The sequence below is a fragment of the Aythya ferina genome, assembly GCF_964211825.1.
Source record: "Aythya ferina genome assembly, chromosome: Z".
Lineage (NCBI taxonomy): Eukaryota > Metazoa > Chordata > Aves > Anseriformes > Anatidae > Aythya > Aythya ferina.
In genome coordinates this window covers 74,207,440-74,229,871 of record NC_140299.1, presented here as the reverse complement: position 1 = coordinate 74,229,871, position 22,432 = coordinate 74,207,440, and the positions used below count along the sequence as shown (strand labels likewise).

The window sequence follows — 22,432 nt, the reverse complement described above, 5'->3', positions numbered from 1 at the left end:
CTCATCTGCGCTTGGGTTTCCCTTTGAGTCACCCCCCTGCCAGCAGCAGTGCACAGCTGAGGACAAATTTGTTTGGTTTCCCCCCCACTCGTGCCTTACCCGCTTCTTTAAAACTCGCTTTACAGGAGGAAATAGACCTGCAGGATCCTGGTGCTTCGCAGAGGGAGGTGAAAGCTGGTGCTTCTGTGAAATGCTGAGGAAGATTTTGGGCATTTGAGGACTTTGTGCATTTTTTAAAAATTCATTAAACAGTATGGGGGGGGGAGAGCACAACATCTGTGAAAGTAATTGCTTTCTGAACAGCTCCTGTGAGATTTCTCAGAAGGTGACAGGTAGGATGCCAACCCCTTCCTACATCTAAAACTCTGCTTACTGCCCACATCTGAGAAAGAGGTAGGTGCAGTGCTATGGAGTGAAGGTTTTAGGAATGACAACGTTTATTATCAAGCTCTTCTCCTTCCTCTGCCTCTCCCTCCTGCCATTTTTCTCAACCTGCAGGAGTCATCTAGGTGAGAATAATCACGATGTGAAGCATTGATCACAGAGAAACTCCTCAGGGTCTCTCTCACTGGTGCTGCAGGCATCAAAGAGGTGTGAAGCATCCTCAGAGACCTATCACAAGACTGACAGAAGAAGCCATTACAAGTGGGAAGATCAGACACCAGGCTGGGATGGTCCCTCTGGCCCAGTAAATCTCTAGAAATACCAGGGAGTAGCCTACTTGCAGTTTTCCCTTCCCTTCCCTTCCCTTCCCTTCCCTTCCCTTCCCTTCCCTTCCCTTCCCTTCCCGTCCCGTCCCTTCCCTTCCCAGCACTCTGAATCAAAGGTGGGTTGGACATTTATGGAGAAATTTTCCTGTTTCATTTCAGGTTCCTGGGTTTGCAGGAACAGTGTTCCCACCAAAAGGCTGCAGAGCCCAGTATTTGTTTTTCTCTAACTGTTGAGACCTACTATGTTCTTGGCACCGCTTGATGTGTAACATCAACAGTGAAGTTCCTGTTGGCCAACATCCCTGTCTCAGAGCAGGCTTTTCATTCATTAATATCACAAAGCTGAGCAAGAAGCTGGGAGAAGGAGTCTGTCATGGGTTCAAAAAGACACTGGGGGATGAAAATGTTTTCAGATGGTATATGAAGGAAGGCGAGTGGAGGCCACGTGGCGAGCCCCAGCTGGCTGGTGCCGGTGGGAAGGGGGGATGTGAGAGGAGGACAAGGGTTGGTGTTACTTGGAGAGAGATAACCCCGCTGTGGTACATCCTTGCTATCAAAAATGTCTTCAAAACACATGCAGGTAGGGAAGACACCTTGGGGTTACAAGGTCAGCATGCTGTGCCTCTGCTTGTGGCTTTGCTGCAGAATCAGCTGAGGCAAGGGACAAAAGAGCAGCAATGGCTCAGGCAGTGCAGCAGGAAAGGACAAAAAATGTGGTAGATTTGTGGTGTTTCACCCTGGTGGCCAACTAAATTCCACCTCACTCCCCCTCCTCATAGGAAGAGGGGGAGAAAATACAATGAAGAAGGGCTGAAGGTTTGAGATAAGGATGGAGAGATTGCTCAGCAATTATCTTAGAACAATGACTTAGACTAGAACAATGAAGAACTAAAAGCAAGCTACAAACACCTTCCCTCCATCCATCCTGTTCACCTCCTCCTCTTGACCAGCACTGAGGAACAGGGAATGGGGGCTGCGGTCAGTCCCTGACGCTTCATCTCCACTGTTCCCTCACAGTCCCTCTCTGCCCCTGCTCCCCGTGGGGTCCCTCCCACAGGATGCCGTCCTTCCCGAACTGAAGCAGCAGCTCTTCAGGAACTGCTCCCACACGGCTCCATCCCACGGGGTCCATCCATCCCCCAGCAGCAAACTGCTCCAGCACGGGTCCCCCACGGGTGGGTGGCAGCTCCCCCCAGACCCCCTGCTCCTGCGTGGGCTCCTCTCCACGGGCTGCAGCTCCGGCCTGGGGCCTGCTCCTGCGGGGGCTCTCCATGGGCCGCAGCCTCCTCCAGGCCACATCCACCTGCTCCACCGGGGGCTCCTCCACCCATGGGGGGGCTGCAGCGTGGAGATCTCCTCCATGTGGGACCCATGGGCTGCAGGGGGACAGCCTGCTCCTCCAGGGGCCTCTCCCTGCACAGGCCACAGGGGAACTGCTGCTGCCTGCCTGGAGCACCTCCTGCCCTCCTGCTGCACTGAGCTTGGAGTCTGCTGGGCTGGCTCTCACTCCTCACTCCCAGCTGCTGTTGCGCAGGTTTTCTTTTTCCATCTCTTCGATCTGCTCTCCCAGAGCAGCATCTCACACTGTCTCAGCTCTGGCCAGCAGTGGGTCCCTTTTGGAGCAGCTGGAGCTGGCTCTGCTCTGGCATGGGGCAGCTGCTGGGCACTGCTCACAGAGACCACCTCTACACCCCCCTCTGCTACCAAACCCTTACTGCATAAAGTAAGGGTTCTCCCTTTTTCTTGCAGGAGAGGTGGCAGACCTCCTGCAGCAGTGTCTCTGGAGCTGTTGGGGAAGCTGCAACACCAGTAAATTTCTGCCTTGCTGCTGAAAGCTGCAGGCGATCCCCTCCTGCATCACTCCTCTCCCACTCCTCCAACGCACCAGCCTGCAATGCGATAGTCTAACAAAAAGAAGAGAAGCACAATAAATCAGTGATGAGGTCTTTGAAATTTCCCAATAGATGTTGAGAAATATTTGCCTGATGAGGAGACTGAACAAAAGCATCGCCAAGGCCTTCAGGATTATATTAGAGAGCCATTTCATAGCTGCAGAATTTCACTGCACACCCGGGGCTGCAGCCCCCATGCAGATCTGGGATGGCGATGATTTTCACAAGAGCTGTCTGCAAGCCACCAGCCTGGGATGCAGCTTCACCCTCATCTTGGAGCCCCATGAGTAAAGAAGGGGGCACCACCTTCATGCCCCAAACCCCAGACATCTTAAAGATGGTTGCTGAAGCACTGGGAAGGGGAGAAGGTGCTGATGTGTGGCAAAGCCTTGTGCCATCTACCTTCAACACATACTGCAGACGCTCTCTGATAACACCTCAGCATGGCCTCCTGCAGCATGATAACTAAAAGAAACCACCTGAGCACCATAAATGAGAAAGAAAGTGACCTGGGACTCCAGCACTGCAGATCAGCAAGGCTGTATGAGCTCTGCCAGCAGCAGTCCTGGTTTCTCAGTGCCTCGCTCTCTTCTTGCGAGAGGGGTGTCCAGAGGCACACACAAAATGCTGAGGCTGAAGAAAACAGTGAAATGAGGAGGAAGGGAGATTGCCAAAGTGCAGCAATTCCTGTTTCCATGAAGCCAACTATGATTCAGGTGAGCCTTTTCTCCAGGCGGGGCTCTCCTGCACTGTGCCAAGGAAGAATTGCACGACTGCAGGGTTGCATCAGATCCAGCCCTGGGGACACGTGTCCACAAAGGGCACTGTGGTAGTGATGAAAGAAAAGGCTTAGTTATCCAGGTTTGTACACAAACCCATTGTCTCTAGTCATTCCCTTCTCAGGGGAACAGAGGGCCCTATTTGTCAGCCTGACCCTACCCGTAGGGAAGTCAGCTGCCTCCCTGGGGTCAGGGTCAGGGACATTGCCAGAAAGCTTCCCAGCCTGGTTTGCCCCTCTGATTGTTATCCTCTATTGACAGTCCAGGTTGGCAGCAAAGAAAGAGAGGGACAGAGAGGACTTGGAAAGCCCACCTGATAAACACAATTCTCAGAAGCTGATGCCAACACAGAAATTTTGTCATTGTTTTTGTTTTTTACCACCTGGCACCCAGCCTGATGGCTGCAGATGGGTTCCACCTATCTCTAAGGGGAAAACGGATCCTAGCCCAGGAGCTGTCAGGGCTCACTGAGAGGGCTTTAAACTAGGTAAGAAGGGGGATGGGGCTGAAACAAGGCTTGTTGGAGATGTGCCAGGGGTAACAACGGCTAGGCAGGGGGATAAGGCAATGGCCCAGCTGAAGTGCATCTACACTAATGCACACAGCATGGGTAACAAACAGGAGGAGCTGGAAGCCATCGTGCGGCAGCCAGGCTACGACTTTGTTGCCATCGCAGAGATGTGGTGGGACCACTCTCATGACTGGAGTGCTGCAATGTCTGGCTACAGAAGGGACAGGCAGCACGGGAGGAGTGGTGGTGTGACTCTCTATATCAGAGAGAGTTTTGATGTCACGGAGCTTGAGGCTGGGAATGATGAGGTTGAGTCCCTATGGGTTAGGATCAGCGGGAGGGCCAACAAGGCAAGCGTCCTGGTGGGGGTCTGTTATAGACTGCCGAACCAGGATGAGGAGGCTGATGAGGAGTTCTACAGGCAGCTGACAGAAGTTGCGAAATCGTCAGCGCTTGTTCTCGTGGGGGACTTCAACTTCCCTGACATATCCTGGAAGCACAACACAGCCCAAAGAAAGCAGTCTAGGAGGTTTCTGGAGAGCGTGGAAGATAGCTTCCTGACACAACTGGTTAGTGAGCCTACCAGGGGAGGTGCCCCGCTAGACCTTCTCTTCACACATAGAGAAGGACTGGTGGAGGATGTGGTGGTTGGAAACTGTCTTGGGCAGAGTGACCACGAAATGGTGGAGTCCTCTATTCTTGGCAAAGTCAGGAGGGGGACCACTAACACTGTTGTCGTGGACTTCTGGAGGGCCGACTTTGAGCTTCTCAGGACACTGGTTGGCAGAGTCCTTTGGGAGGCAGTTCCAAAGGGCAGAGGAGTCGAAGAAGGCTGGGCACTCCTCAAGAAGGAAATCTTCATGGCTCAGGAGCAGCCTGTCCCCACATGCCCAAAGACGAGCTGGCGTAGAAGACTGGCCTGGGTGAACATAGAGTTGTGGCTTAAGCTTAGGAGAAAAAAAGAGGGTTTATGACCTTTGGAAAAGAGGGCAGGCCACTCAGGAGGACTATAAGGATGTTTTAAGGATGTGCAGGGACAAAATTAGAAAGGCCAAAGGTCATCTGGAGCTCAATCTGGCTACTGCCGTTAAAGAAAACAGAAAATGTTTTTATAAATACATCAACATGAAAAGGAGGACTAAGGAGAATCTCCTTTCCTTTACTGGATGCGGAGGGAAGCTTAGTTACAAGAGATGAGGAAAAAGCGGAGGTGCTCAATGCCTTCTTTGCCTCAGTCTTTAGCGGCAATACCGGTTGTTCTCTGGATACCCAGTACCCTGAGCTGGTGGAAGGAGATGGGGAGCAGGATGTGGCCCTCACCATCCACGAAGAACTGGTTGGTGACCTGCTACGGCACTTGGATGTGCACAAGTCAATGGGGCCGGATGGGATCCACCCGACGGTACTGAGAGAACTGGTGGAGGAGCTGGCCAAGCCGCTTTCCATCATTTATCAGCAGTCCTGGCTATCGGGGGAGGTCCCAGTTGACTGGCGGCTAGCAAACGTGACGCCCATCTACAAGAAGGGCCGGAGGGCAGACCCGGGAAACTACAGGCCTGTCAGTTTGACCTCAGTGCCAGGGAAGCTCATGGAGCAGATTATCTTGAGAGTCATCACATGGCACTTGCAGGGCGAGCAGGCGATCAGGCCCAGTCAGCATGGGTTTATGAAAGGCAGGTCCTGCTTGACGAACCTAACCTCCTTCTATGACAAAGTGACACGCTTGGTGGATGAGGAAAAGGCTGTGGATGTGGTCTACCTTGACTTCAGCAAGGCTTTTGACACCGTCTCCCACAGCATTCTCCTCAAGAAACTGGCTGCTCATGGCTTGGACTGGCGCACGCTTCGTTGGGTTAGAAACTGGCTGGATAGCCGGGCCCAAAGAGTCGTGGTGAATGGAGCCAAGTCCAGTTGGAGGCCAGTCACTAGTTCCCCAGGGCTCGGTGCTGGGGCCAGTCCTCTTTAATATCTTCATCGATGATCTGGGTGAGGGCATCGAGTGCACCCTCAGTAAGTTTGCAGATGACACCAAGTTAGGTGCGTGTGTCGATCTGCTTGAGGGTAGGAAAGCTCTGCAGGAGGATCTGGATAGGCTGGACCGATGGGCTGAGGTCAACTGTATGAAGTTCAACAAGGCCAAGTGCCAGGTCCTGCACCTGGGCTGCAACAACCCCAAGCAGAGCTATAGGCTGGGAGATGAGTGGTTGGAGAGCTGTCAGGCAGAGAAGGACCTGGGAGTGTTGGTGGATAGTCAGCTGAATATGAGCCAGCAGTGTGCTCAGGTGGCCAAGAAGGCCAACAGCATCCTGGCTTGTATCAGAAACAGTGTGACCAGCAGGGCTAGGGAGGTGATCGTCCCCCTGTACTCAGCTCTGGTGAGGCCGCACCTCGAGTACTGTGTTCAGTTCTGGGCCCCTCGCTACAAGAAGGACATCGAGGTGCTTGAGCGGGTGCAGAGAAGGGCGATGAAGCTGGTGAGGGGCCTGGAGAACAAGTCCTACAAAGAGCGGCTGAGGGAGCTGGGCTTGTTCAGCCTGGAGAAAAGGAGGCTCAGGGGCGACCTTATCGCTCTCTATAGGTACCTCAAGGGAGGCTGTAACGAGGTGGGGGTTGGCCTGTTCTCCCACGTGCCTGGTGACAGGACGAGGGGGAATGGGCTAAAGTTGCGCCAGAGGTGTTTTAGGTTGGATGTTAGGAAGAACTTTTTTACCGAGAGGGTTATTAAGACATTGGAACAGGCTGCTCAGGGAAGTGGTGGAGTCACCATTCCTGGAGGTCCTTAAAAGACGTTTAGATGTTGAACTTAGCGATATGGTTTAGTGGCTGACTTGTTAGTGTTAGGTTGGACTGGGTGATCTTGAAGGTCTCTTCCAACCTAGACAATTCTGTGATTCTGTGGTGGGAAATCAAGCTGTACAGTCTGCAGAGCAGAAATGTAAGCTTCTTAGATCCTTTCAGACTGTTTTTAAATGTTTTGTCTTCCTAAAAGGACACCAAAAATCCTGCTATCAGCACTCTGGTATGTGCCGTCTGCCACAGGGCCCTGCACATACACTTGGCGTTTTCTGTTTCCGCACTACAGAAGTGCATTTTTCTCCCAAACAGGTAAGACACCGAGAGCCATCACAAAGATAAAGAGCAAAGAGGTGTTTTGCCAGATTTCTCCTTTCACTGCATGTTGGCTAGTTGCAAAGAAGCAGCACAGAAAAATAAATAAATAAATAAATAAATATGTAGAGAGAGACAAATATATATATATAAGTTTATTATTATTATGTTTGCTTTACTACTTGTCTTCCGTAACACACATCTTGGTTCCCAGGGATACAGGGATGGCACCTGAGGTCTACTCACAAAAACTGAGACTGGTCCATCCGACTAAGAGGGGGGCAAGGGGAAATCTGTGGATGTTGCTCAAGCACCTTAGTGCCCAGGGCTCTTGCAGAGCCACGTGCTCATGTGCCACCAGGAGCCCCTTACTGCTGAGCACACATCTTCTGCGTGCCCCGAGGCAAGCGTACTGCTCTCACAGTCCCCCCCCCCGCCAAGACCCAGCCCTATTTCCTGATCAAGAAAGAAAAGAGGGAGTGAGGCGGCTCCAAAGGTTATATAAATAAATAGCTCACAACTTCCTTCCCTGGTCAATCACTGGTGCTTGCTGCACTGCTGTGTGAAAGTTTCTTGCCCTGTGACCCCAATGCTCTGTCACCGGTGCCCAGGGAAGGAGGCCAACCCCTGAGAGGTGGTCTGGGTAAGTGGTTCTCCTCTTTGTGTCTTGGAAATGAAGACAAAAGGCAGTTCTCCAGCTCATCTGAGACCTTTTCCCTGATTTGCAGGCACCCTGGCATGGGGAGGTGTCAGGTCAGTAAAGTGAATTTAAGGCATGAAAGAGCAGAGAAATAGCACTGCAGGATGTCCTGCTGCCTGTTGGGCAGGGACATCCTCTGCAATACAGCAGCAGGAACTGATCTGAAGCCACTTTTAATGTCAGACTACAAATACTCCTAACTGCAAAGCTGCTTGTAAGTAATGCCAGTGTGACCAGGATAAGCGCAAGGCTTTCCCTTCATCCTTATTCTTGGTAATTCCTACTGCAGCCCCAAGCAAAAGGCAGGTAGATCCTGTGCTGCAGCTCTCTAGAGAGCAGTGGTTTAGACTGAAAGCCAGGTGGGACTGTGCTGCAGCACAGTAGCTGTCTGTGTGCACCCATTTATTTGATGTAAAAGTGAGATAACGTGTTATTAGCTTGGTCTGTAGTAAAAGGACATTGCACAACATTGTTCTTATCACGGGCTGAGAGTGTGTACTCTGGTATTTATGGCAGCTGGGCCTGTGCTCAGCAATTTCCCATAAAAGCTGTCAATTAACTTACTTCATTCTTGTATGCAGTCTCAGAAACAGCAGGGAGTGTGATCTGTCATTGACGGCTTGTGCAGGGTCCAGGGCCATGCTATGCTCCTAGCACGGCCATTCTTATTAAAGTATTACCATGGTAATGAAAGTACCTTTAAGTTGAGAACCAAGCACAATAACAAAGCCCTGGAGTGCTGTGAAGTAAAGACGTACCTGGCCTCCAAAACTCATCTTGTTAAAAGGATAATGTGGAAAAGCAGCAGTGGAAGAGGAGATTGGCAGAATGAAGTATGCTTTTGTTGGTCCAAAAATGGCAAAAATCAAAGCAACAGGATCTAGGGACTGGAGAAACAGAGGAGAATGAGAAGAAATCTTTCTCCAGAGGAGTGCAAGGTTATGCCTGCTGCAGATGCAGTAAGGTCTGCCCACCAGTGATTCTCTAAGCTCATGGGGCATCCTGGAAAAAGCAGGGATTACTGTGCAGGGAAGACGAGTGTTGGACAACAACTGCAGGAGATGCTCGAGGTCCAGAATAGCCCAACAGGAAAATCTTACAACTCACATAGTCACTGCAGCTGTCTGAGTCTTTCTTTCCCTTTTAGGTTTGGTCTAGGAGCCCTCTTCCAGAGATCCAAAGCTGAAGACTCGGGTGCATTTTCAAAACCCTGGTAGTATTTCATTTTGTGGTGGTCCCCATCCATCTCTGGGACAGTTCAGGTCCATCTGGAGGCAGACGAGAGGAAGAAGAGTCAGGAAGAAATGCTGTCTGAACAGAAGGTGGGTTTGGAGCAGGTCACCTGCAGGCCCAAAAGAGGGTTTAAGATTTCCCAGGCTCAGGAAAAACAGAAAGAATTTCTCTTCCTGCTGGCTTGGTGTCATAAGAGGTGAGGTAAAATTCTGCCTGGTTCAGGCTGCTGATTGTCTCTTATTATCCTTTTCATCAAATCATTCTTGAGAGCTCTCTGAAGCTTAGCTGCTTTTATCTTACAGCACCTCAGAAGACATTGCTTCAGCTTTATAGCCTGGATTCATGACCCAAATGATGCATGAGATCCCTATTCATGATGCAGAAGGATATTTTGGTTTTGCATTTTGATTTCCACTAAGCAGCCTCCCTCCGGAGACTCCAGCAAACATCTTCATGCAATATTTACCACAATCGTATCACTTACAGTGTGGCATGCCTCTCATGGTTTTGCTTATTGACTGTAAGGGGACGCTGCTATCCCTTCACATGCAGGCCACAACCCGTGGGATGCTCGTGGAAATGCCATACCACCTGAAATGCAAGGACCCTCACATTTCCCAGGCCAGAGCTAGGTAATTAGCAAATGCAGGTGCCCATTCCTGCAAGGGCAGAGGATCCTCCTTGCTGACAGCCTTTGCTTCTGGGCTCCTGGAGGCCCCTGTCCAGGCTGGTGGTGGGGCAGATTCTGGCAGCTGGCGAGGTGTGGGTGACAGCCCTTTGTAACCCATCAGAGGCTGGTCCTGTCACCTGAGAAGCTCTCTCTATGGGACCAGCCCCTGGTGGATGTGATCTCCAGTGCTGGTTGGTGTCCCGTGTGGTGTCTCGTCTCCTTTTGCTTCTGCTCCCCACGGTGCTTGCCTCCCACATGCACTGCACAGTGCTGAGGGTCCTCTCCCACAACAGCAGTGGCTTGGTTGCCTCAGCAGGCCAGGCCAGCGTGCTCAGGTTTCCATTAATTGCCCATCATTTGTCACTCCTTGCAGCATAGCCCTTATGGGGCCCTGGCAAGGGTTTGAAAGTCCATGATTTAGCTGATCAGTTGTTATGGAAAGGCTGAGATTGCCTGGTGGAAATTAGACTCAGACTTTCCACCAGCTGAAAGTAAAATAAAAAGTGATTTTCCTCTGAACTGCAGTAGGTGTGGCAGATAGTAGCAGATAAAACCTAAACCTTGCCCCTTTGTGTGAACGATAATGACCTTTCCCAGCTGTACCAAATGCAGCCACACGTGTGGCAGCGAGATGTACTGATGCCACTGTCGCATAAAGGAGAAGGGGCTTTTAATGAGGAGTGTCTCATTGACAGAAAAATGTATTTCATAACCAGAGACGTTATTGCATTCTGTACACTTTTTTTTTTCACTGAAAACATTAAAACAAACAAACCAAACCAGTTTAGAGTGTTAGGGATGAAAAATCTCTCTGCTTCCTGACATAGCTTTCCCATAGCTTTCCTGTATGAAAGTTTTCTAATGGCTAAAACTTATCTCTGTATTGTCTTCTTCCTTCTTCCTTATTGTTTTTACTAGTCTTTTTTTTTTTTTTTTTTTTTTTTTTAGGTGATTGTAAATGGAGATATCTTTTGCTCTGTCTTACAATGGCTAGGGAAAGAAGTTAGAGGACAGAAACAAACTGATAAATGGAATAGATATATAAATAGATAGACAGATGGATAGGTAACATAGATCTCAGAGTTTTCATTCTGACACAGGCTGGATTCATAAGAGACATGAGAAAACATGCAGAAGAAATAGTCAGTTGAAGAGAACTACACTCCAAGTAATGGCTAAGTTAAGAAGATTTTGTGTAAACTGCAGTGATTAAATTATGTACACGGTGTCATAAAATGGATATTGTTGAGAGAACTGCCGGAGTGAAACAGATTTCTCACCGTGGCTACGTACAATCTGAAACAGGCTTTATTTTAAATGGGGCTCCTGAACCAAACACACCTCTAAATGGACCTGATTTCCAGAACCACGCAGACCTGCTATGCCATGGACTTTGGCTTATGCTACCCAGCATTACTGTCAAATCGTGTGGGTAAACCACACCACAGTGCAGCCCAAGTGTCCAAAGGCTACATAGGATTAAAGTAGAGGCTGCAGCAACCTCAGGTTGTCCTGGGAGGCGTGACTTTTCCTTGATAGATGGGCAGAAGGAGTACGGCACACCCAGGGGAAGACATGGTCCTGGTCCAGTCCTCTCTACCCTGAAGAGGGAAAATGTCCCCAGGGACCTTAGCTTGCCTTCGGGGTGTGGAAGGATGTGGTGGCACCATAGCAGAGAAACTCCTCTCTGGCCAGGAAGAGTTACAGCAGCTGATACCGAGTGCCCTCTGTGGGGGTCTGCCAAAATGTGTTATGAGATGAATGGTGGAGGTGCACATCAGGGAGCAGAGGAAAACCGAAGCACAGAGAAGACAAATGTCCCTGCCAGCCCAGAAGCAAAGCTTGTGGTGATATGAGCAACCCCAGTGCTGGAAAAGGCTCTGGTGACAGTCACTGCTGGAGTCTCACCAGAGGTTGGAAGAGGCAGCTCCAGGAGTAAAAATTGCCAGGGGGCAGCTGCTGTCCTTGCTCAGTCACGTCAGAGCTCAGGACTTTAAGGTAAAGATAGAGATTAATTGAACCACAAAGTGCATCAATCTCGATGGTTGTGCAATCTAATCGTGGTAATAAGGAAAGCCTGCGCAAACATGATATGACAATTCTGTCATCCCTCCTGTCGCAAGCACACGATGAATCAACACCCACTTTGAGTTTTAAGGTCATCAAGTCTATGTATCCAGAGCAATGGATCTCAAGGGTAAAACCTCCTACATGTACCAAAACACAACACCCAGCAAGTCCTTGGCTGCTCAGCTAATGAAGTTCAGCTACACTGAGCATCCCATCGCCAATTCTGTTTGCTGCAAATTTTCTATCCACCCCATCTAGTTCAACTTTTTTTTTTCCCTTTTCCCCCTTTATGCACCAACTTTCCCCCTGTCAGATCCTTTTTGCAAACCCCAAACTAGCTGTCCAGTGCTAATTCCCTTTGGATAGTATCAGACCCAGCTGTCATGTTTCCTTGTTACCACAGATACACCCTGGAACTCTAAAATAGAGAAGAAATAAAGAAAAGCAGGATATTAAGGAGCCATAAACTCCACAGGAATACAACTCCACAATCTGGAGTATTGGTGGGCTGGCTCCTACTAGCATCACAGGTGTTTTGTGCAGCAAGGCTAAACCCAGTAATATGAAAGCGTCAGAGAAATGGAGTGAATAAAAACAAAACCAGACGTGCCTTTATGCTCTTTTATGTTCTTGCTTTTATGTTCTGCAAGTGCTCATTTCCCACTCTGCAAGTGCTCATTTCCCATCCTTTAAGCTACCTCCCACCCCAATTTCCACCATGCAAACCAAAGAAAGGAACAGATTGAGTGTTTCTGCCTTTCTCTGGCCAAGACACAAGCAAGCCCTCTAAATCAGATATTTCAGCTGAGAGGAAGACTTGGAGGAAGTACTATGCCCCCTGAACTAAACTACACATACACAGGCATACATAGAGGCATGTATGTATGCATGCCTCCCCAAGCCACTGCAGGTCAAAGATCTGAAGATGCCTTCTCCAGGTGCTTGCTGTGAACCACCAAACCCACATTGACGCTATTCTTCTGACTATGAAGCTCAAAACAAACTTCTATGGGTGGCGTGATGTGGTGTGAACCTCACAGAAGTGTTGCCACCCAGAGCTACACCAGGGCACGCTCCCATGCCACAGCTCGCACCCTCGGCCAGGGTCCTGCCTGTGCCAGCCCACTGCTGAGGGCTGACACCCACCAACCCCACTGGAAGAGCCCAGCCTTGGCCATGAGGCTCTGCTGTTCCTGCCCTCGGTGGTGGCCTCCTGCCAGCGCAATGAGACAGGCAAGATGGGGCTCAGCAGGCAGCCCACATAGGATTCACTGTGAGACTCTTCTTTATTCTTATCCTTATTAATATCTTTTTTCTTTTTTTTTTTCCTCTGGTGCAAGCTCATCCAGCACAAGTGTGAGGGACTGTGAAGGAACACAGTGAAAATGGGTTCATTTTGCTTACACAAAGCAGTTGTTCTTGAATCAGAGAAAGCAGTCGTTCAAATCATGGTCACGGGGGCAGAACTGCAAATAGAGGCCATTTTAGCCATAAAATATGGAATTTATTTTGGCTTTTCCTTCCAGGGGGATTGCACTGCCCACAGCCTTGTGTGCACCACGTTGACAGATTTCACAGGCACTGTTTTGCCCTTTGGCTTCTCTTCACAGATCTCAGCCCTGCTCTTTTTCCAGGTCTCCGTAGATTAAGAAATGGCGTAACTGAAAAAAAATCATGCAATGAAACCAGGGCAAAACTCCTCAACTGACATTGTGAAACAGACTTAAAGCTTCCCTAAATCCACATGGATTCAACACAAGCACAGCCCTTGATTTACATTGAATTTGGAGCAGTCAGCTTCTTGGCGCCTCCCAAGAAACATCGGAGCTGGTTTCGGCAGAGAAGGCCCAGACCTGAGGGCATCTCCACAGGATGACTCCTGCATGCCCAGGATGCCAGCTTCTGTAGGGACAGCCAGCTTTCCTTGAAAGCCCTGTCCTGGAGGACATGGGACTGGTGTCCATAAAGTGAATTGAAGCCAGCTGGGTTGGTGCAAAACTGATTAGGCCTGAGCAGGTGTGGCCCGCACCTGCTGCTACTGCATCAGAGCAGCTGCTCACCATGGAAATAACATCTCCTTCAGCTGCAGGACCTCATCAAGAGCTGGGGGCTGCATTTGAGGAGCACCTGCAAAGTGTACGGAAGGAAGAACAAGCCTGCTTTTCCTTTCAGATACCCTCTGGCTCAGAGTGTGCTCTGTGCTGGCCACTGGAAAGGCCTGGCACTACACCACTTCCCTGGGCAGCGTCTTCCAATGCTTGACCACCCTCTCCATGAAGAAATTCTTCCTAAATCCCAATCTAAAGCTCCCCTGTTTTAACTTGAGTCCATTTCCTCACATCCTATCGCTTGCCACCTGAGAAAAGGCCTACACCTCCTTCTGCAACCTCCTTTCATGTAGCTGTAGAGACCAGCGAGGTCCCCCCTCAGCCTCCTGTAAGCCAAACTGCTCCTCTTGTGTAATGGGCTACAATTTCCTCCATCCCACAAAAATTCTCCATTTCAGGTATATTTTAGGATATCGGACAAGCAAATACACCATGAATATGTATCTGTTCTTCAGCCTTACTCCAATTGCTATGGAAGGAAGACCACGACACAGTCCCAGTGGTGGGGAAGTGCATGCCAGGAGAAAAAAACACTGCTGGTGTCCCCCTTCATGGGGAAATGAAATTCCTCACACCAGGAGGAATCTTTGCCAATGTTTTTTTGTCAAACCTGTGCCAAAGTTTGTCAAAATGCAAAAACTCCCTTACCTTCACCAAGGAGCACAATTATCCCTTTATGCCTCTGAGTGCAGGACCATATGGAAATGATTGATTTTCACCTTTCCAGACTCTTTTTTTTGTTATTATTTTTATTTTTTAATACCCTGCTAAAAGACAGGTATGTGAGTAGTCAACATGGAGACAAACCTGAAAGGGATACAACTGCTGGAGGGGACACAAGTGGCAGTCCAAAGGTGACAAACAGCTCAAGGACCCTGGGAGCTGGGCAGCCACCATCCACTGGGCCTGGCATGGTGGTGCAGCAGGATTCACACAGCATGCGTGGTATGGGGGAAAAATAAGCAGAGAACATGTCTCTTCTTCAGGTAGGTGGGAGGATAACTGCTGTGCACTGCCCTGCCTTGGGGCAGTCTCCCCAGGCTGGGGTTGTCCACGGTAAGACAATGGGTAGGCACCATCGCTCAGCTAGCTCTGCTCCTCAAGTCCTTGCAAGCAAGAAAAGAAAATACAACTGAAACTTTTACCCCTTCCTCTGCTGAGGTTACGGGACCATCGGGGGACAGCACCACTGTGGTTGCTTTGCACAAGAGCTTGTTGTCCCACACCACATGTTTGCCTGCACAGCCCTGTGGGCTCCTGCACCCTCCACACTGGTGAACACACTCCTCCAGGTGCTCTGAAGCACTGAGAAGAGACGAAGCTCTTTTTAGGGACACATTTGACGTGAAGAGTGCTTTATCTGTGCTAAAAGTACCTAATAATAAAATACCTGAAGAGAGGTGTTTATATAAATAGACAGGCTCAGCTTTGCACAGGGAGCATCTTCCCTCCAGAATTTTAAGTTGTTAACCTGCTGGATGGCCTGAAATGGTCTTACAGTTCAGAATAAACATTACGACAGAGAAAGCAGAGAGAAAGCCAAAAGCCAGAGAAAAGCAGTCAGCCCAGTAGGCAGCTCCTGCAGAACACACTTCTCAGCCTGCCAAGCTGGGTCCTGCTCCCAGGTTGGTGATGGGCACCCTAAAATCCAGGTGCACATCTGAGCACATCAGGCAGATGCAAGGAGCAGGCTGGGTGACCACCAGCTTGCACTGACTGTATTTACCAAACACTGCCTAATCTGTATGCTTCCCCAAACCCTGGCATTTTATATGCAACCAAAACCACGAAAGAGCAGCAAAGGCTCTCAGTAGCTCCAAAAGGTGGTTGTGTTTCTGGAGATGCAATTTTCTCCACTTTTTTTTTTTTTTTAGGTCAAAATTTTGACTATGTGTATTATCCTAAGTCCTGCCCATTCACTTGGACCTTAGGAGGGAGGGGAGGGAAATAGGGGATTTCCAGACTTCTGGAGAACAGCAGCCTTACCAACTCCTCTCCAAAATAAGCATGCTTTTGTTTCTCTTCTTAAGTGAAACCATTTGTTAGATTACTCACCGCAGTGGATTTTAGGGGTGCTCATTACTTCATAGGAAGAAATCTCGGGAAGAAAAACCACAAGGAGGCTGAGGTATTTCCTCTCTCAGGAATCAGCAAACCCCCCTCTGCACTTCGACATGAAGATAAAAGCACGAACACCACATTTGTGCACTAAGCCCTCTCGAGGCACCAACATTATTATGGTTGCACCACCAGGAAATTTCACTACCTACAAAAGCACAGAGAGGTTTTCCATGGCCATAATGCACAGGCAGACGTCAATGCATGGAAGGGATAGGAATATGTCCAAGCACCTGGCAAGGGGATGCCACCAGCATCCCTACCAGGGTGGTGTTGACAGGAGCATCAGGCTGGGATGGTGTGAGCATCCTCCCCAGCAGAGGAGTGGAAGGCTCCTGGCATGTCTCTGGGGATGTACAGACCCTGGAGGAAGGGGGCACCAAGGAGGCAGCTGTGTGGCCTCCGTGGGGGTTGGGTTAATGCTGCTGAGCACCGCTGTTTCCAGCACAGACTGCAAGGAGGAGGTGAGCAGCGTGCACGCCAGAGCAGCTGAGCAGGGGCTGCAGAGTGCTGTCAGTGGACTTCCCCTAAATGGCACATTGTTAGGTCTTGCGTCGCTGCCACAAACCTCAGTCCCTGCAAAAAAGTTTCCAAAAGCCCCGTTTTCTGGTGGTGGTATTACCTTCTTCCCCTTTCAAAAACAAAATAGCAAAACAGATCTCTGTGGCATCCAGCCTGTGGGACTGAGCATCCAGCACTGCTGCGACTTCTCTGAAATGAACCAGACGTGGCAAAGGCTGCACACACCGCAGCTTCGCTTGCTGAGAGGCGAGGACATGCCTCTCTCCTGCCTGGCCTCATGGGACAGCCCTGCAAGTGAAGGAAGGTGACAAAAGAAGGGCCATGAGCAGGCAGACTTGCTCCTCCAGCCTCCTCCTGTCGCTGAGACACTTGGAGAGCAGGCAGCTGATTTTGGGTGCACCCTGCCACAGGTATTGCCTTGGGGAATTGCCACAGGTTGGTGTCAAGAGCTCAAAAAAAAAACAACAAAACAAACAAACAAACAAAAAAAGCCGAACAAAGAGTTAGAGGGGACACCAGACTGCGAACAATCACCATGTTACAGGTTTCTCCTCTCTTTTGCACAGGAACAAGGAAAGCAGCAGAGGAATCCAGCCCTGTGGCTGCCAGATAAATAAGGCAGCCTCCCAGGATTAGGACAGGCAAGCACACAAATCAAAAACATTCTTCATTCACTTAAGTAGCCACATTATATATTTATTAGAAAATGAAAGGGAGGAGGTTTATTAACAGGACATTTTCTGTTGTTCCTAGTTATATGCACAAACGTATGCACCAACAAGCATGTAATTTAAAATTGCATACAAAAAAAAAAAATGAGGGGAAGAAAAAGAGTTAATATGAAAGTCAATACATTTAGCTTGAAAGTGAATATATTGCATATAGGTACAATATTCTAGTGGTTAATGCTGCTTAGGTGGCTGAAACCTAAACCTAATCCAATGCACAGCTTGAATTCCCAGAGGCCAGAGGAGGAAGGTGGTGGCAGGGGAAAGGTTGGAGAGGCAAAGGGAGAGATAGGGGCAAAGAGAGGCATGCTCCGTGCCGAGGGCAGTGCCTCAGTTCCCTCACCCTCAAAAACAGCGACTCTTGCCCAAAATGCAATGAACTGACACAGAACCTGTGCCCGGGTGGGTACGCTGGGGTTGCACAAAACACACTCTGTTTCTTTTTTCACCCAGTTATTTCAGGAGTGGCTCACGGCCGATGAGTGCAACCATCACCTCATTTGCATTGTTTCCTTCTCAGACCAAGAAGGAGACAATTTTTGGTTCAGGGTGGTGGGAAGCTTTCCCCCACTTGCGCTGAAGTGAAATTATTTCAGACCCGTGATTTGAATACCCAGAGAGAGGCCCGGATGCTGTCCTCCAGCTGAATGCACCTCTGCTCTGTAGCAGGCAGCACGGACCCGGCTGTCTGTGTGGCACTCCTGAAATGAACGTGGTTTTATTTGAAGTCTGGGTGTCACGGGAGAGCCGGGAGTGCTTTCAGTCCCGGTTCTCACCAGCAGAAGCTGGAAAAGCAAGAGCCCAAGCCCTCAGATTCCTTAAACAGCTGCCTGGGAGAGCTTGCACAGGTCATCAGGTTAAAGAAACACCACTGGGAGACAAACTATGCTACCAGCCTGTACAAATGAGAACCACGGAGCTTTAGAAGAGAGGTTGAAGACCTCTGAAGGTCTGTTCAGCCTGAAGGTTGAAGAGGATCGTATCCATGTACATAAATACCTGAGGGGATGGAGCCAGGGATGCTCATCACGGGCTATTTGGTGCTGTTTGCGGAAGCAGGGATTATCCTCCATTAAAGAGTCTGAGTCTCAACGATTTTAAGAGGATTTAGTCAACCTGACCAAACTCAGGTGTGTAGTGATGCACTTTTTTTTCCCCACAAAATACTGGGTTTCAGTTAAGTATGGAGAAAATAGTCCAGGAGCATGATTCAGGAGATGGGTGGCAAGGACTGCTGTCTGCAGTGAGACTTTCCGAACAACCTGCTTATCTCAGAACAAATGCTAAAAACAAAGGCTTTATATATATACATATATATTTATTTTTTTTTCTTTTTAAACACTTCCCTTCTGTTGCTGCCTTGGCAGGAGCCAGAGCCCAGCAAGGGACTGCCAAGCATGTGCCAGGCTCGCACCTCCTGCACCCCGTGGTACATGGAGATAACATTCACCAGCCACAAGTCGAGCATGTCCTTCGGTGCCCTGGTTTTCCCCCACTGCTAACAGCAGGGAGGAGGTGGACATTTTCTCTTGCCGAGACGAAGCTCATTAATCCACTGATTGCAGAGCTACAGCGGGAACAAACGACTGCCGCAGATGCAGCAGAAAAGGCCGCAGCACAGACCGGGTGAAAGCAGGGAAATTCTGGTGCACACCGACGAAACAACAGCACTTTGGTCCCTTCAGACACCTCATGACCTAAAACAGCCCCCAAAAATGAGGAAAAAATGCATCCAGCCTGTTTGAGATGACAGCACCAACTTCCTGGGGAGTGAGAAGCTCAAAACAATTTGCAGCCAAGAGGGTTTGGGCTGCATGGCAGAGATTCTGCTAAAATCAGCGTCGATCCTGTGCATGACTGGAATTTTTCGTGCTTTACAGACACGGCTTCGTTGTTTTATACGTTAATACAGAATGGGCCCTGCTGTTCAGTAGCAACAAACCCCCTGAGGCAGAAACACACCAGCTTCTCTCAACAGAGGGCTGGAAATGCCAAATCTCACTTCTGGCAGTCCCTTCAGCTATGGTTTCAAGCGGAGTGAAATCATCTCTCTGGCCATCACCTGCTGCGCACAAAAGCCATCTGTTTGGGAGGCAAAGCAGGGGGATATCATGCAGTTGCATTCGGGCTGCCCAGGGGCTGTCTGCCTTTACAAAAGTGCCACTGGATGTCAAACACGAGTGCTCGCTGCTGGCGGGGGCAGCGCAGATCGCTGCTGGTGGCAGCCTGCGGGCAGACCAGGCGCCTTGCATCCAGAGGCAGTCGTCCTCGGCCAAGTGCTACGCAGCCCTGCCTGAATATCGAGAGGATGCCGCAATGAGAGGGTCTCGGAGTGGTCTGCAACCCAGAGACAACAGCTGGAAGCTCTCACGTCTTGGTGCTCCCAGCCCCACCAGCTGGCTTTCCTCCTTTGCCAGCTGTACACCTCCAGGCGCACGATGCAGCCGTAAAGCAGCTCTCGCCGAAAGCCCCGTATAATTCAAGGGGAACATGGCATGTCCTAGACAGCTAGCCTTGAACCCTTCAGAGGTCTGAGCCTGTCTTTAAACAAGAAACCTGAAGTACATCCCTAAGATTTCACCTCTGGTTTTCTTCCTCATTACCCAGCATGTTGCAAAAGCACCCAGATTTGTCTATAATTTGTCACTCTTAATTATTAGCCATAGGCAAACAACACTACATGCACTTCAGCTCTCTCTTCCTGTTCTTTTTCCCTTTCCTTCACATTTTCATCCTAGGGCAAAGCTCCTTTACAAAGATCTTCAGGGACAAGACAGTTGTCCCATGGGGGAAGAGCAGAAGTCACCAAAAATGAACAGAAGGGAGGCAAGAGGCAAAGTTTGTTGCTCAGGTTTTGTGGGACTGCCAGCTAAGAAAGTGTGAATTCTGCCTCAGTTATTGAGCTCACCCAAAAGGTTTGAAGGATTAAACATTGTTCAAAATTATGAGAAAAGAGTCCAGAAAAAAAAAAAAAGGCATTATCCTTAAGGCTTTCCTTACTGAAAGACCAAATGAAACTGACTACAAGGCCCAGTGGCTCAGGATTACTTGGTTATAATCTGCTGATGCTTAAATTAGAAAAATAATTTACCTGTCTGGTCCACCCACAGAAAATAACAGCTTTTGTTTGTTTGTTTGTTTGTTTTTTCCTTTGGAGCATCTTCAAGACATCTTAATTTTATTTCTTTTCTTTTGAGTGCTAATTATATACTTATATATAGCTATATATAATTGCATATATGTGTATAATCATAGTTATACATAAGTGAATGAATACAAAAATAAACTAAGTTAGCTATACTGACTAAAATCACTAAAAGTCTTCACAGTTCCCCCGTATTTCCTTATTCCAAAAGGGTTTGTGGCCATTTCTGAGTGTGTTGCTGTGTTTTATACAGGTCCTGTTTGGAGCCTTGTGTTGCCTCAGCTTTCAGGTACCAGAGGAAGGAAGCAGCCACTGCCACCAGAAGCAATTTGCTGCTGAATAAGTAAAAACAAACACTTCCAGGCGACAGGCAAGCCTTGGAAGAGGAGGAGCTACTCACTGCATGGTAAGGCAGGGGGAAGGGAAGTGCTCTGCAGTGACTGAGCTTGCTGCAGTCCTGTCAGCAGACCCAAGTTTAGCAGGCCCGGAGGACTTAGACCCAAGTCACGAACAATAACTCTCTTCATGTCAAAGCCGAGTGACCAGACCTCTTCTGACAGCTCCTGTCTCATGCTTCCAGTGGGCTCGCTGGCTTCCTGCACAGCCAGACGAGCGCTGGAGCCTGACCTCTTCCACTCGCCCACAGGAATTAACTCCAGCTGGCACCAGGCTGGGATGGGGCCACAAAACCAGTCTGGGCGTGGTTTTGTTAGTTTTTCCTTAAGAGCACATCCCCGATCACCGATTTGAGCCACCGCAGAGTTACAACACCAAGCGAGGAGCCATACATACCTCCTCCAAGGCCAGCCTGCATGTACAGTCGGTGTGGAGGTTGCTTTCCTAGGGGAAGCTCCCCACCCACCCAGACACGCAACAACATTTGGCATTGTGAAACAATTCCGACATGGGATGTAGTTTATTCCAAATGAGCATGTTTTCTCATCATTTAAACTTATACCTTTACTCTGAATGTCTAAGTTGTAGACTCACACGTGACAAACTTCATTTTATGCATTTTCAGACCCAAAATCTGGATTGAGTTTGAAATCATTGCTATTCTACACATTGCTATCCTCTCTTTCAAGTGTTTTTATTTTTCAGACATGCTTAAAAGTCACTCTTAGGTACTCTACAAGAGCATTCGAGTCACTTTGTAGCACTATGGAAGTTTCTTTGTTACTACATGACACTGTTGTTGTCCACTTTTTAAGCTCTTGAGAGACAAGATTAACCAGACAACGCCTGGAGCTCAGACCTACCCTAAAATGAGGTAAGAAAATAATTGTGTGAGGAGTAAGAGGCCTTTACAATGAATGAAATAGCTTTCAGAAGTGATATGAAAGCAGATGGATATAAGCAGGCATCAACTGTTCAAGCCCTGAAAACAGGAAATGAAGGTAGTCAGCACTATCAGGAGACAGAAGAGTGGCAATGAAAGGAATTCAAGTGGGAAATATTTCATTTGAAAGCACAGAATAAAAGCCAAAGCATTGCTTAATAGGGAGGAAATTAATAAAAGGACTCGGAAGAGGGATTTAAGTATTGTGCTGTGTGCTGTGCAGCTGCACTGAGCACGAAATGCATTCAGGAATATTTGTGTTTCTATAAGCAGTTATCAAACGATTCCAGGGGTGTTTGTTTCCACCATCCCTCCCAGACTCCAGCAGCTCTGTTGTGCACAGTCTCTTATTAAGATTTGCATGAAAACTGGTATTAGAGGATGTATTAAGGAAAAGAAATACCAGTCCGATGACAGCACAAGCACAGAATGCTTTCTCAGCAGTAGTGCCTCAAAGCGAAGTATGAATGCTACTCCTCAATTTCTACAAGTTTTATAGCAAAGACATCTATCTATAAAGCCTTAATCTAGGCTGATTAGTGACAATAGATAGTTTTCTATCTGATCAGTTATGACGTTTCCATACACTGAAGTTATTCTATAAAAACCTAAGGATAGCTCAAAAGATTTAGGCACATGAAAGGTAATTTCAGCAAAATGTAAAATCCAAAACAGATGGCATAGGTGTAAAAAAAAAAAAAAAAAAAAAAAAAAAAAAAAAACACCACAGCACTCTCATTTATTGCAGTGAAGATGAATTAGAAAAGAAACCCATTAAAACTGTCATAAACGCTTTAAA

General features: G+C 48.6%; 1 long non-coding RNA gene across 1 annotated transcript; it reads right to left on the bottom strand.

Moving 5' to 3' along the window:
• Nucleotides 1-12,423: 12,423 nt before the first annotated feature.
• On the bottom strand, nt 12,424-13,599 carry LOC311427323. Its single transcript, XR_014687296.1, has 2 exons — nt 13,451-13,599; nt 12,424-13,334 (listed from the first exon to the last, which is right to left on the bottom strand). It is a non-coding gene; the product is annotated as an uncharacterized lncRNA (long non-coding RNA).
• Nucleotides 13,600-22,432: the final 8,833 nt, after the last annotated feature.